Below are 12,684 nucleotides of genomic sequence, written 5' to 3'. Positions count from 1 at the left end.
TTAACTATAAATTATTTTTAAAATATATAAAAATTAAGTACAAAGAAGATATTTTAAATATTAGCTTAAAGATGAGAATAAATATTCTATATTTAATTTAAATTTGAATTAAAAAGTAATATTCAAGGTAATTTTAGTTCATCACAAGGATATATTTATAGGTAAAAATTCGGTTTAAAAATAATTTTATTTCACATAACTAAAATTCAAAGATAATTTTAGTTATGATTTAAATATGTAATATACAATTAAATATTTATGGTGGTTTTTAATTAAATATATAATATATAAAAAAAATGAGTGAACAGTAATATATTTATATTTGTCATATGAGTAATTATACCTAACAATTATTTGTCTTAACTATGAAAAATAATAATTTTAATATTTAATAAATTGTATAAGATATGTTTTTTTTTTACAAATATAAAAATTGAAAAAATATTATGTTAATTAATTTAAAAAACTTAATATATAGTTTTATTCGATTTTATTTTTAAACTAAATATTATGAAATAAATATTTTATTATTATTTTAAACATGGTCAGGCTGTATCCAGAACTTCTCCAGTGAAATTCCTAATTTACCCTTTCCACTGTCGTCCCGCTGAATAATCTCCCCCTCCGATTGCTTGCGCCGCTCTGAACTTCGAACCATTTCGCGAAACACTAATCTTATCGGCGAAGAATCGGAAATCTCGGTGCTTCCATATCGGCGGTACTGAAAGGGAATGGGTGCAGAGTGAGGAACAAGGGAATTTGGCGACGAGGTTATTGGTATCCGCATTTAAACTTGCTTGTATACACATAGGAAGACAAACGAAAGAATTAATTGCTATATACATATTTCTCGTTTCTGTTTTTTTTTTTTTTTTGTATGAATAGGAAGCTATTTTATGCTTTTTAGACTTGTGGATTTACTGTGAAATTGGATAAAAATGGTTAATTGATTAACTGGGTGCAGTTCATTATGTGGGTAGTTCGCTTGATGGGACCAAGCTATTTTAAGCTTTGCGAAGTCATAACCTCCGACCGCTGTTTGTCTCGTAATCATGTCTGGTATAGTTTTTAGTTGCACGTCAACTTTCCTTTACTGTGTTTTTTTCAATTTTGTTTTTGTTTGGGGTTTACTGGAATTTTCGGTGAAGGGGTTTAGAGGGGATGAATGACTAAGTGAAATAGAGGAGGAGGTGGACAACAAAATACAGACGATGTTAAAATCTAGGAAATTAGCAAAAGAGCACAAGGAGCAGTTACACAGGCTACAAGAAAAGGTTAGGAGCTTTTTGTTTAAGTGACAATAATGTCGTTTTGTATTTATATTTTGTTTTATATAATTCATTTTCATGTCTCTGTTTCTGGTGTAGTAATCTTTTGGGTTCTTCAACTGGTCTGGTCCCTGTGTAGCTCTCAAGCTCTTCAAGTTAAGGACATTTGAGCTTATATCTGTCCTGGTTCAACACCTTTTTTTTATAAATTCATCTTAGTATGGGATTTTTTGACATATAGTCTGACTGAAATTGGAGTAGAGGATGTCGTATGTGTAATTGATCAATGAGAATATTGGGGTTTAGATTATGGTCGGATTGAGGGATTACAAATTATTTGAATCTGAAACAAGGGTAAGAGCCAATAGGTTCTGCATCATGAAAGTATACTCATTTATAGGGAGTATTTTTTCCTCTGGGAGTTGAATCCCTTGGCTATAGATTATGCTTCTTGGTTATAAGTTATCTTAAGGAAATTAATATATGGATCTAGACTCGGGTGACTAGTATAGTTGAATTCATAGACTGAAGAACTGCTTTGATTCTTTTGCTTGTTTCGCATGTCTCTGTTCAAAATTTTCAGGTTCAATTTCATGGCAACTCTACCCTTTTCTCCTGTTTTCACTGAACTAAAGTTCTTGAAAGAACTGCTAAGTTAATTTCACCCCCATCTCCTGTTCTGCCCTTCTTGGTGATAAAACTGTTTGTTCAATTTTTCAGCGTTGTCCGCTTTAAGATTGTACCACGAGAGGTTGCCTTGCTTAAATTATGACTTCATGTTAATATTCCTTAACCAGTTTAATTGTTGTTGTTGTTGTTGATTCTTTAATATAAGAGCTTTCAATATTTTTATACATAATAGGTATGAATGTATATGGTTTGGTTTTATTTAATGTCTGTCGGGGCGAGAAATTTATTTAATCCCTATCTATTTTTTGACAATTCTATAGTAAACTATAAGATCTAAAATGCATCAAAATGTAAAATATAACACACCAATTGTCAGTGGATCAAAGGTTATATGTGGAATTTTTAATTTAATAGATTACATAATATTTAACTATTTTGTGTAAAGTTACCTAGATGACATAGAAGATTAATGAGCGCACATGATTACTAGCATGAGGAGATGGTATATTTATTTGACATATCTAATTTTAGATTTTGTAATAGAACATAACTTTAGATGCAATACGAAACTTATATATGACCCTTCTTCAACATGATTTGTGCATTGTAAACAATAATTCATTATTTAAGCATAATCTTGTAACATATATAGAAAATAAAAACAAGCATATATTAATTTACATCATTAAGAGAGATTCAACTATGGGTTAAAACCACATTTATCATTTCATATATACATTATTTGAGTACCAGTTTTTTGGAATTAAAGATCAAATATTTGATTTACTTTTCTGACATCTCCACAAGAGAAAACTCACTAACCTGATCATCAATTACTTCTCCTTTAGCAACAACAATTGGAGGAGCATGTCCCCAATTTATATTTTGTTTTAATTCATTTTCATGTCTCTGTTTTTGGTTTGCTAATCTTTTGGGTTCTTTTACTGCTTGGCCTGTGTGGCTTTCAAGCTCTTCAAATGTAGGAGATTTGAGCTTATATCTGTCTAGGTTCAACACCTTTGTTTTTTCTAATTCATTTTAATTTGGAAATTTTTGTATATAGACTGACTACAAATCTAGTAGAGGATGCCTTATGTGTAATTGATCAAAGACAATATTGGGGTTTAGATTATGTGGTCAAATTGAAGGATTACAAATTATTCGAGTATGAAACAAGAAGAAGAGCCAATAGGTTTTGCACCATGAAAGTATACTCATTTATAGGGAGTACTTTTTCCTTTAAGAGTTAAATCCTGTGACTATAGATTTGGCTCATTACAAATTTGGTTCTTGGTTATAAGTTATCTTAAGGAAATTAATATATATGGCTCTAGATTCGAGTGATTAGTATAGTTGAGTTCGTAAACTGAAGAACTACTTTAGTTCTTTTACTTGTTTTGCATTTCTCTGTTCATTTTTTTTAGGTTTAATTTCATGGCAGCTCTGTCACTTTTCTCCTGTTTTCAGTAAAATAAAGTCTTTGAAAGAGAACTACTAATTTAATTTCTCCTTCATCTTCCCGTTTCTTTGATAATTTGAATGTTGTTCAGTGATTCTCCTCTTCTGTCCTGCTTCATGATAAGACTCCTTCATTTTTTTAATATTGTCCGCTTTAAGATTGTACCACGAGAGGGACATCTTGCTTAAATTACGATTTCTGGTTAATATATGTTAATCAGTACAAACTGGTATCATATGTTATTTCCTATATTGGTTATTGTTGCTAAGTTCCTCGTTGCTCTCGTTGTTGTTTTCTCGCTCTTTGTAAGGATTTTGGTTTCTCTTTTTTTCTTATCTTGTCTTCCATACATAACCTTAGTTTGCACCCTCTATAGTCCAATTTCCCCCAAGTTACTTATTCAAAATTTCTTTCTCTAGCTATTGTTCGTCGTGAGAGCCTCGCTTACTAGGTCAAAATGATGCCATCAATGTTATATTTTGTTTTAGTAATTCATTGTGTATCGCAGGTTATATCACCATTTCCTTGTATTTGTTGTCTTCTCTTACCATATCATCAATCTCTTTGCATAAGTAGTCAATAAAAATTCAATTTTTACCTCGAAGCTTATAGACTAAAGGTTTATATATCCCTTAGTTAGGTTTTCTTCTTTTGTTCTTTACGAGCAACAACATCATGTAGCTTAAGTTTGAATGGGCTTGAAAATCGTATAGAAATAAACCTTGAAGAGAACTACAGGCACAAACTATATTGCACTTAAATAATAAGAACGAAGTTGGACTTCCGTAATTTTTTCTTTTAAAAAGTTTAGTCCCAAGATTTAATTTGGCCTATTTAAAGATTTTAAAATTTTAATTGAGATAATTTTTTTCATGATTTTACCATTTATTTTAATTTTCTAATAGAAATTGAAAAATTGAGGATACGAAATTAGACTATAACACAAGTACTACATCTAAAGTGGATATTATTCTAAAATGTTTTCTCTTCTTTCTGGGGTGTCAATATTGATATGAATTAATATTCTTTTATCTATTAGCTATGGTGGATTTTTTCTTAATTGTGGAAAGTGACTAGATAAGTCGTTATTTCTTGAATATTTTCTTTGAATGATAATAATATACAGTGTTTAATTAGTGAGAAAAAAATTCACAATTTCTCAAATTCTTTGCATCGAGTCTAGTTTCTTCATACTTTTTTAGAAACAAATTAATTTGCAAATATCGTGACTAAAGGAGGAGTTGCAAGAGGAGATAACACATGGAAGCATTCTTCTCATGATTGTGAAGATCTAATCTATGCATCATTACCTGCTTTCACTGGTATGATTTCGCCCTTGTTATACTCATTTTGTATTCAAATTTTAATTTTGTTCAATTCATACGAGTATCTAAATTTTAGAATTCGTTGAATTTATTTGAATTACTTATTTTTAACGAGCAAATCAATTTGGGATTTTTTTTTGCCAAAAGAAAAGCATTGCAGGCCAAGGTTCTAAGAAGCTTTTTTGTTGTTTTGAAGATTTAATCTTAAATTCCTGTGTATTTTTCTTTCCAAAAATTTTAATATTTATGACAGCTTCACTCGTAATGTTGTCTTGTACCTTTTAAGTTGTCAATAACCAAATCAATTTTTTTTTTTCTGCCTATTATGGCATTATCAATTTTTCACCAATTTAATTGTTGTTGTTGATTCTTTAATATAAGAAGGCTTCCTCTATCAGCGGTGCACTGCCCGAGCTTGCAATGCCCGGCCGGCGCATTGCAGTCTAGCATACAGGCGCATAGGCCTGCTATTGTGCATGCATAGGGCCTAGGTGCACTAGGTGCCGTGTGCACAGGCCCCAGGCGCACAAGGCTTATCTGCACAGGTCTGTTGCGCAGACAGCGCGCGTATAGTACACGACGCCAGTTCGTGTGCGAAGTGACGTGCAGACAGCCTACTTATGCGTACAGGTCCTGACCCTGCGTCATGTGTGCGAAGGGGGACATGCTCGTTCTCCACACGTCCTGTGCGTGTGTGCGTGCGGAAGGGAAATGCGTGTTATGCGCATGCCCCGCGGCCATTGTGCGCGCATGAGCGCGCGCACAGTAACTAGCACCCGCGTAGACGAACTAGCATATTATGGGATTTTTTTCGCGAGCAGTTTTTCTCCCACTTTGCCGTTTTTTCAATTTTTTTCTAAATTTTTCTTTTAATTTAAAATAAAATTTAAATAAAAATAAAAATAAAAAATAAGTTAAAATTATGAATAATGAGAAATTTTAAACAACGTAAATTAATTAATTTTAAGGTCAACCAAAGACCCGAAGAAATAGAGTTTTCAAATCATTTTAGTATAGTGATAGGTGGGGTGTTGCAGACTCAGATGCATTCTCTCCCTAGGCACGATCGAACGGATGAGATGAATCGCGATGAACGGTCTTGATTTGCCCACGCAATCGGCCTAAACTAGCAACGATCGGACAACTCTCCTCGCTTCACGTCGACGCGAATGGACGACCTAGATCGACGCGAGATAAGTATAAAAATATTGCGTCACAGGGGAACCCTAACCCTAGCTGCACACGCCCTCGCCAGATAAGAAGGACCAGCTGCCAGATAAGGAGACTGACCCCCGGCCGCTACCGCATCAGAGCCACCACCGACCGCCAAAAAGAGTAAAATTCTTCCATACCTGTTTGGAATTCAATTCCGAGTCTCCCTGTGGCCATATCGGAGAAAAAGGGACGTGGGTGTGCCAAAAATCACGGGTAAAGTCTGGCAGAGCCATTGCGGCCGAAGCCCTAAAACTCCTTCGATAAGTCCCTTTCAATTTTCCAATTCACGCAATTTTCTGAGCATTTTATTCACTGTCTTTTTCTGTACAGGTTACCCGAAGAAAGAACTTTAGCCGTGAAGGAAAACTAGCGGAGCTACTGCACCCGGAGACCCTCTACAGGTAGGTTTGATTTTTTGTGATTTTTCGACTAACTGAGGCCCCCTAACACTTTGTCCACATAAATGCGTGTTAAACCACCAAAACTGGCCAAAATCGGCCAGGCCAAGGTGAACCACCGCCATGGGAGTCGGAGCTGGCACCGGAGCACGGTGGTGGTGCCATGCCAGAATCCTAAAATTGACCGTAAAGTGTTTTCAACACTAATTTAGAATTTTTTTGGTATTTTTAGTTGCGTGATAAGTATTTTTGATTCCCACAAGAAAATTCAAGAAATCCGGAACCTGTTAAGAGAAATAATAGATAGCGAAATATTTCGAAACACCAATCTGGGTAAGGATCCCTCACCCTATTCTCGGCTACAGTAAATCGAGAATTAATAATCATTAATCTTATTTTGTGAAAAATTAGAAAATTTCTAAAAATATTACAGGTCACTAGTGAAGCCAAAATCGGTTAGTTCATATTTGTCATGATTTCCTGTTTATTTTTTTGTACTGCCTATATTTACTTACTATTATACTGTGCATTATTGAATTGATGATTTTTATGATAACCTCAATTATTTGGTTATTTGACTCATCCTGCATTATTTTTTCGTATTCTGATTATTTGATTATTTATCTATATTAAACTGTATCGCTTGTTTAAGTTCCTTCAAATTAATCTGTGAATATGAAATGAGGTCTTGACATGTTTTTGTAGTTGTTTGGATTATGAAAATCTAAATAAATGAAAGCTTACTAGGCATCCTGGGAAAGGGTGAACGGATCCGGTATATAAGAAACTCTACCGTAGATATTACTTTAGTCGGATGGGGCTGAGAGTCTCGTACCGGATGGGTTTTGGGGAAATATAGTTCATTCTCATACCGAACAGCGTATCGAGACGATAGTATTTTGGCGCCCATTACCAAACAGGGCATGGAGACGGACGGGTTAATTATCAAATCATGATACACGAATAAAAGGATATCCCAGTAAGTAGGGTAAAAAGGAAGGATTGCTGATCCTATGCATGAAATTAAAATATCATTTGGTTAATTATCTTCGTAGGTTGATTTTGAAAAAAACTCATAGCGGTAAGTATCGAATAAAATGTTTTAAAATTAAATGTATTTACTTAAAATAAGAACTTCATTAGTTATTTTCTAATTTTTACCAACCTTCTGTTTTTTGTATAAATGATTAGTGTGATATTCTTATTAGGTTAGTGTAGTTTACCCTTTCATTAACAATTCAGATCAAGAAAACCAAAATTCAGATCCCGATCAGCAAGAGGGTTGTGAGTAGTCCACATTTCAGACTTCCTTCAAGTGCTAGTGAAGGTTGCCCTAAGATGTTTATTTATTCGTTTTTCTTTAATTATCGTTTGTCTTTTATAAACTACGTAGAATGGACATTTTCATAACCTTATTGGGTGATTCAATTTATTGTGTAAGAAATATAAATTCTAACATTATTATTCGCTTCTGTATTTAAATTATAAATTTATTTTATTTTAAGTTAGGGTCTTTACATTATTTGAATGATAATAATATACAGTATTTAATTAGTGAGAAAAAAATCCACAATTTGTCTAATTTTTTGTATCAAGTCTAGTTTCTTCATATTCTTTTAGAAACAAATCATTTTGCAGATATCGTAACTAAAGGAGGAGTTGCAAGAGGAGATTACACATGGAAGTGTTCTTCTCATGTTTGTGAAGATCTAATCTATGCATCATTACCTACTTCCACTTGTACGACTTCACCTTTGTTATGATCATTATGTATTCAAATTTTAATTTTGTTCAATTCATACGAATATCTAAATTTTAGAATTCGTTGAATTTATTTAAATTACACATTTCTAACAAGCAAATTAATTTGGAGTTTTTTTTTTGCCAAAAGAAAAGCACTGCAGGCCAGTTTTGTTGTTTTTGAAGATTTAGATTTAAAGTCCTGTGTACTTTTCTTCCTAAAAATTTCAATATTTATGACATCTTCACTCGTGATGTTGTCTTATAGCTTTTAAGCTGTCAACAATCAAAGCAATTTTTTTTTTCTGCCTATTATGACATTATCAGTTTCTCGCCAATTTAATTGTTATTGTTGATTCTTTAATATAAGAGCTTCCAATATTTTCATGCGCAATATATATTTGTGTATGTGGTTTGGTCTTATTTAGTGTCTATAGGGGCGAGAAATTGATTTAATCCCTACCTATTTTTTTATGGCTCTATATAGTAAACTATAAGATCTAAAATGCATCAAAATATAAAATACAACACAAAAGCTGTGTGTGGATCAAAGGTTTTTTATGAAGTTTTTTTAATTTGATAGATCGCACCATATTTAAAAAAATTAGTGTAAAGTTACCTACATGACAAAATATTAATTAGCCCACATGATTATTAGCATAATGGGGCAATCTGTTTATTTGATATATCTAGTCTTAGATTTTGCACTAGTGTATAACTTCAAATGTAACACCCGGACTCAGAAATTTGGTTCGGAATAATTTAATATTAATAAAAAAAGTGAATTAAAATAATTTAAATTTAAATTTTTTAAAATTTTTTGGTGAAAATTAGATTTTAGATGCATTTGAAAATATTTTCGAAAATCATAACTAAAAAGAAATAAGAGAAGACCTAATATTGAAAACTGAGATAAAAATAAAATTTTCAAAAGTTTGGCCACGTGGACTGCCATGTCAGCAGCACAACCCATCTCCGTGCGCCGTGTGGTAGACACGTGAAGAGACATCCACATGGGAGGCCACGGTGGCGATCCGCGTGCCAGCGGATCCAATGACCCAGATCGCATCCCGCACACACGGACGATCTAGATCTATTTCTTCTTCAAGCACGATCAGACGACAGGATTTGATCGCGATGGACGATCCAGATTTGCACACAGATTAGCCTAAATGAGTCTCGAATCAGATGGCTCTCCTTGCTCCACGTCGACGTGAATGGATGATTAAGATCAGGGGAGGAGACGTATTTAAACATCTCTTTGGTTGGCTCCCAAAACCCTAGCCGACACCCCTCACTGGAGAAGAAGAAGAAGGGCGGTTAGAGGAAAACTCAGCCACAAGAGGGACATTGTTGCCGCCGTACTGGAGCCACCACCGACACTGAAAAATTTAAAAAATTTTCTCTTCTGCTCGGAATTGAATTTCGAACCTCCCAACACCCATATCGGAGCCAAAAAGGCTATGGGTGAGCCGTAAAATGTGAGCGGCGCTCAGCCGAACCACTGCGGCCACAACCCAAAAACCTCTCCGATGACCCCCTTCCTGTTTTCCGTTTCCCATTTCCTTCGATTCTTTGATCAATGTGTTCCTCGTCTCTTTCTTATGCAGGTTAGCCGAAGAGAAACCCCAATCACAAGAGAGGAACTGCAGAGCCACCACACCGGAGAACCCCCCACTGATAGGGTCTCAATTTTCCCATTTTATCGGCCGACAGAGGCTCCCTAACCTAATTTTTTATAGGTTTTCATGCAAAATCGGCCAAAACCGGTCGAAAATGACCAGACTGATAGGAAACACCACTGTGGGTAGTGGAGCACGGCGGCAGCACCATGCCGAAACCTTAAATTGGTCGAAAAAAGTTAAAAAAAATTGCTTATTTTGGTCTTTTGGGGTATTTTTAGATACGTGATGCTATTTTTTATTTCCGCAAGAAAAATGCAGGAAATCCGGGGACCACCTAAAACTGCAATGCGAAGAACAGTGTTTTGAACACTGATTCAGGGTAAGAATCCTTCACCATTTTTCTCGTAATGATAAATTAAAGTTTAAATAATTAATAATGGTATGTTTTGTAAAAATTAAAAAATTAAAAAATTAATTAGAGATCACTAGTAGAGTCAGTAACTGCTCAATACGAAATTGTTTATTTTATCGATACTGTTTAATTGTTACTAGACTGTTATTGTTTGTTTACTACATGCACTTTAAATTTATAGGTTTAATTTCCTTCTTATTTTATTAATTTACTTGATTATTTATCCTTATCATTTGATTGGTTTTGAAATAAATATTTGATTATGCTTTTCTCTAAATGTTTAATTTTAAACTATATAGTCTACTAAATCATCGTTCTATTTCTTCTGTAATCATGAAATGAGATTGTACTTGTAACTGGTGGTTGATGAAATGATGTGAACATACCTGAAGGGTATACGGACCCGGTGCATAAAGATAACCCTACCGTTGACAACTTCTCAGTCGAGCAGGGCTGAGAAGTCTCATACCGAATTGGGTATTGAGGTGGTGGTATGTTTGGCGCTCATTACCGAATGAGATATGAGGATGACCGATTGATTGATAATTTAGATATTAATTTCACGCGTAGGCGGACGTCTCTATGGACCCCTAGAGATATTAGTAAGCAGGTAAGAAGGTAAGTTTATTGTTATTGTTTATTTGAATCTGTAATAAAAATATTATTCGAATTATTGTCTTTATAGGTTGATTTTCAAAACTCATAAGGGTAAGTATGAAATAATAGTTTTTAAGTTAAACGAATTGATTTAAAAAGAAATAATGGCTTCATTGGTTGTTTGACAATTTTTATCGACCTTTGAATATCTGTATCGGTGTTAAATGTGATATTCTTATTAGGGTAGGTGTAGCACATTCTCTTTATTTAACAATTTCATGTTAGAAAGAACAAGATGCAGATCTTGAACTGCAAACGGGTTGCGAATAAAAGTTGTGTCCCGCATCCAATCAGAGTTACCCAGTGGAGGTTAACTTCATAGCATCTTTTGTTGCATTTTATTTATTTATTTATTTCATTGTTGAAACTCATGCATGATAAAGTTGGCAAGATCTTCAATGGTTAAACATTAAGAATGTTGTTGTCGTTACCAAATGCATCATTACTCAATGATTGAGCAAACAAAAGTTCATTTTTAACCCCAAAAAGGTCCTTACCATTTGGATAATTAAGGGGGGATGAATTTGGTGAGAAGTTGTTCAATTCATACGAATGTTTAAATTCTAGAATTCATTGAATTTATTTGAATTACTAATTTCTAATGAGCAAATCAATTTTTTTTTTTTTGCCAAGACAAGCACTGCCGGCCAGGGCTCTAAAAAGCTTTTTTGTTATTTTTGTAGATTTAGTCTTAAAGTCCTGTGTTTGTAGGGGCGAGAAATTTATTTAATCCCTATCTATTTTTTGATAGCTCTATAGAGTAAACTATAAGATCTAAAATGCATCAAAATATAAAATACAACAAGTAATTGTGAGTGGATTAAAGGTTTTTTATGAAGTTTTTTTAATTTGATAGATCGCACGATATTTAAAAAATTGGTCTAAAGTTACCTACATGATATAAAATATTGATGAGCCCACATGATTATTAGCATAAAAAGTTAGTCTATGTCTTCGACATATCTAGCCTTAGATTTTATACTAGTATAGAACTTTAAATGCAATATGAGGCATACATATGACTCTTCTTTGCCATGATTTATGCATTATAAACAATAATTCCTATTTAAACATAAATTTTATAACATATAAAGAAAAAAAACAAGCATACATTAATTCACATTATTAAGAGAGATTCGCATATGGGCTAAAATTACATTTATTTATTGGTTTCATATATACATTATTTAAGCATCATTTTTTGAAATTAAAGACTAGATATATGATTTACTCCTAAGATATCTCTACGAGAGAAAACTCGTCAATCTAGTTCTCAGTTGCTTCTTCTTTAGCAGCAACAATTGGAGGAGCATTCTTATTCGAGCTGATAATATCTTCTTTAATCTTCACACCACCAGTACTCTCAAGAGCTTGACCACCACCACCAGGGATCCTGACATCAAAATGGTTCATCCATGTCGCCTTGAATTTCTTTGGCGCGACAGTAAGTCCATTATGAGTGTTAACAATGTGAAGTTTGCGAGGCTTCTTGTTCCTATTCTTTGCAGCCTTTCTCTTTTGCCTCTCCTCACTAGTTTCATATTTATAATGAGCTCTTAAAACATGAGTCGCAAAAAGCAACGATGTACTGAACCCTTCCATACACTTAGGGCATGTGTATGGACCGTATTTGTTGCAAGGGAGGCTGTGAGTCACCCCATCATAACTCTCATCATCATCACTTTCAGATTGATGATGATCTCCATTTGGGTTTTTCAGAACTCTTGTTTGTTGGGAACAATTTTCGATGGAGTTTTCACTCATGCGCGATAAAGTTGGCAAGATCTTCAATGATTGAGCATTAAGAATGTTGTTGTTGTTACCAAACGCACCATTGCTCAATGATTGAGCAAACAAAAGTTCATTTTTCATCCCGAAAAGGTCCCTACCATTTGGATAATTAAGGGGGGATGAATTTGGTGAGAAGTTGTGAGGATAATATTGAGTAACAGGAA

The 12,684-nt window shown here is 33.8% G+C and overlaps 1 long non-coding RNA gene across 5 annotated transcripts; it reads left to right on the top strand.

Moving 5' to 3' along the window:
- The first annotated feature begins 552 nt into the window (after window positions 1-552).
- LOC110826369 (uncharacterized) lies at window positions 553-8,302 on the top strand. Of its 5 annotated transcripts, none has more exons than XR_015821680.1 (3): window positions 553-1,274; window positions 4,593-4,679; window positions 7,934-8,302. It is a non-coding gene; the product is annotated as an uncharacterized LOC110826369 (long non-coding RNA). The 5 variants fall into 5 exon arrangements; XR_015821679.1 differs by having other exon boundaries at window positions 4,593-6,298; XR_015821681.1 differs by lacking the exon at window positions 7,934-8,302 and adding an exon at window positions 6,228-6,759.
- Window positions 8,303-12,684: the final 4,382 nt, after the last annotated feature.

This window comes from Carica papaya, chromosome 6, assembly GCF_054855325.1.
Source record: "Carica papaya isolate Zhongbai chromosome 6, ASM5485532v1, whole genome shotgun sequence".
In the NCBI taxonomy this organism is placed as follows: domain Eukaryota; kingdom Viridiplantae; phylum Streptophyta; class Magnoliopsida; order Brassicales; family Caricaceae; genus Carica; species Carica papaya.
The sequence above is the reverse complement of the archived record's forward strand: the minus strand, read 5'-3'. Positions and strand labels throughout refer to the sequence as shown.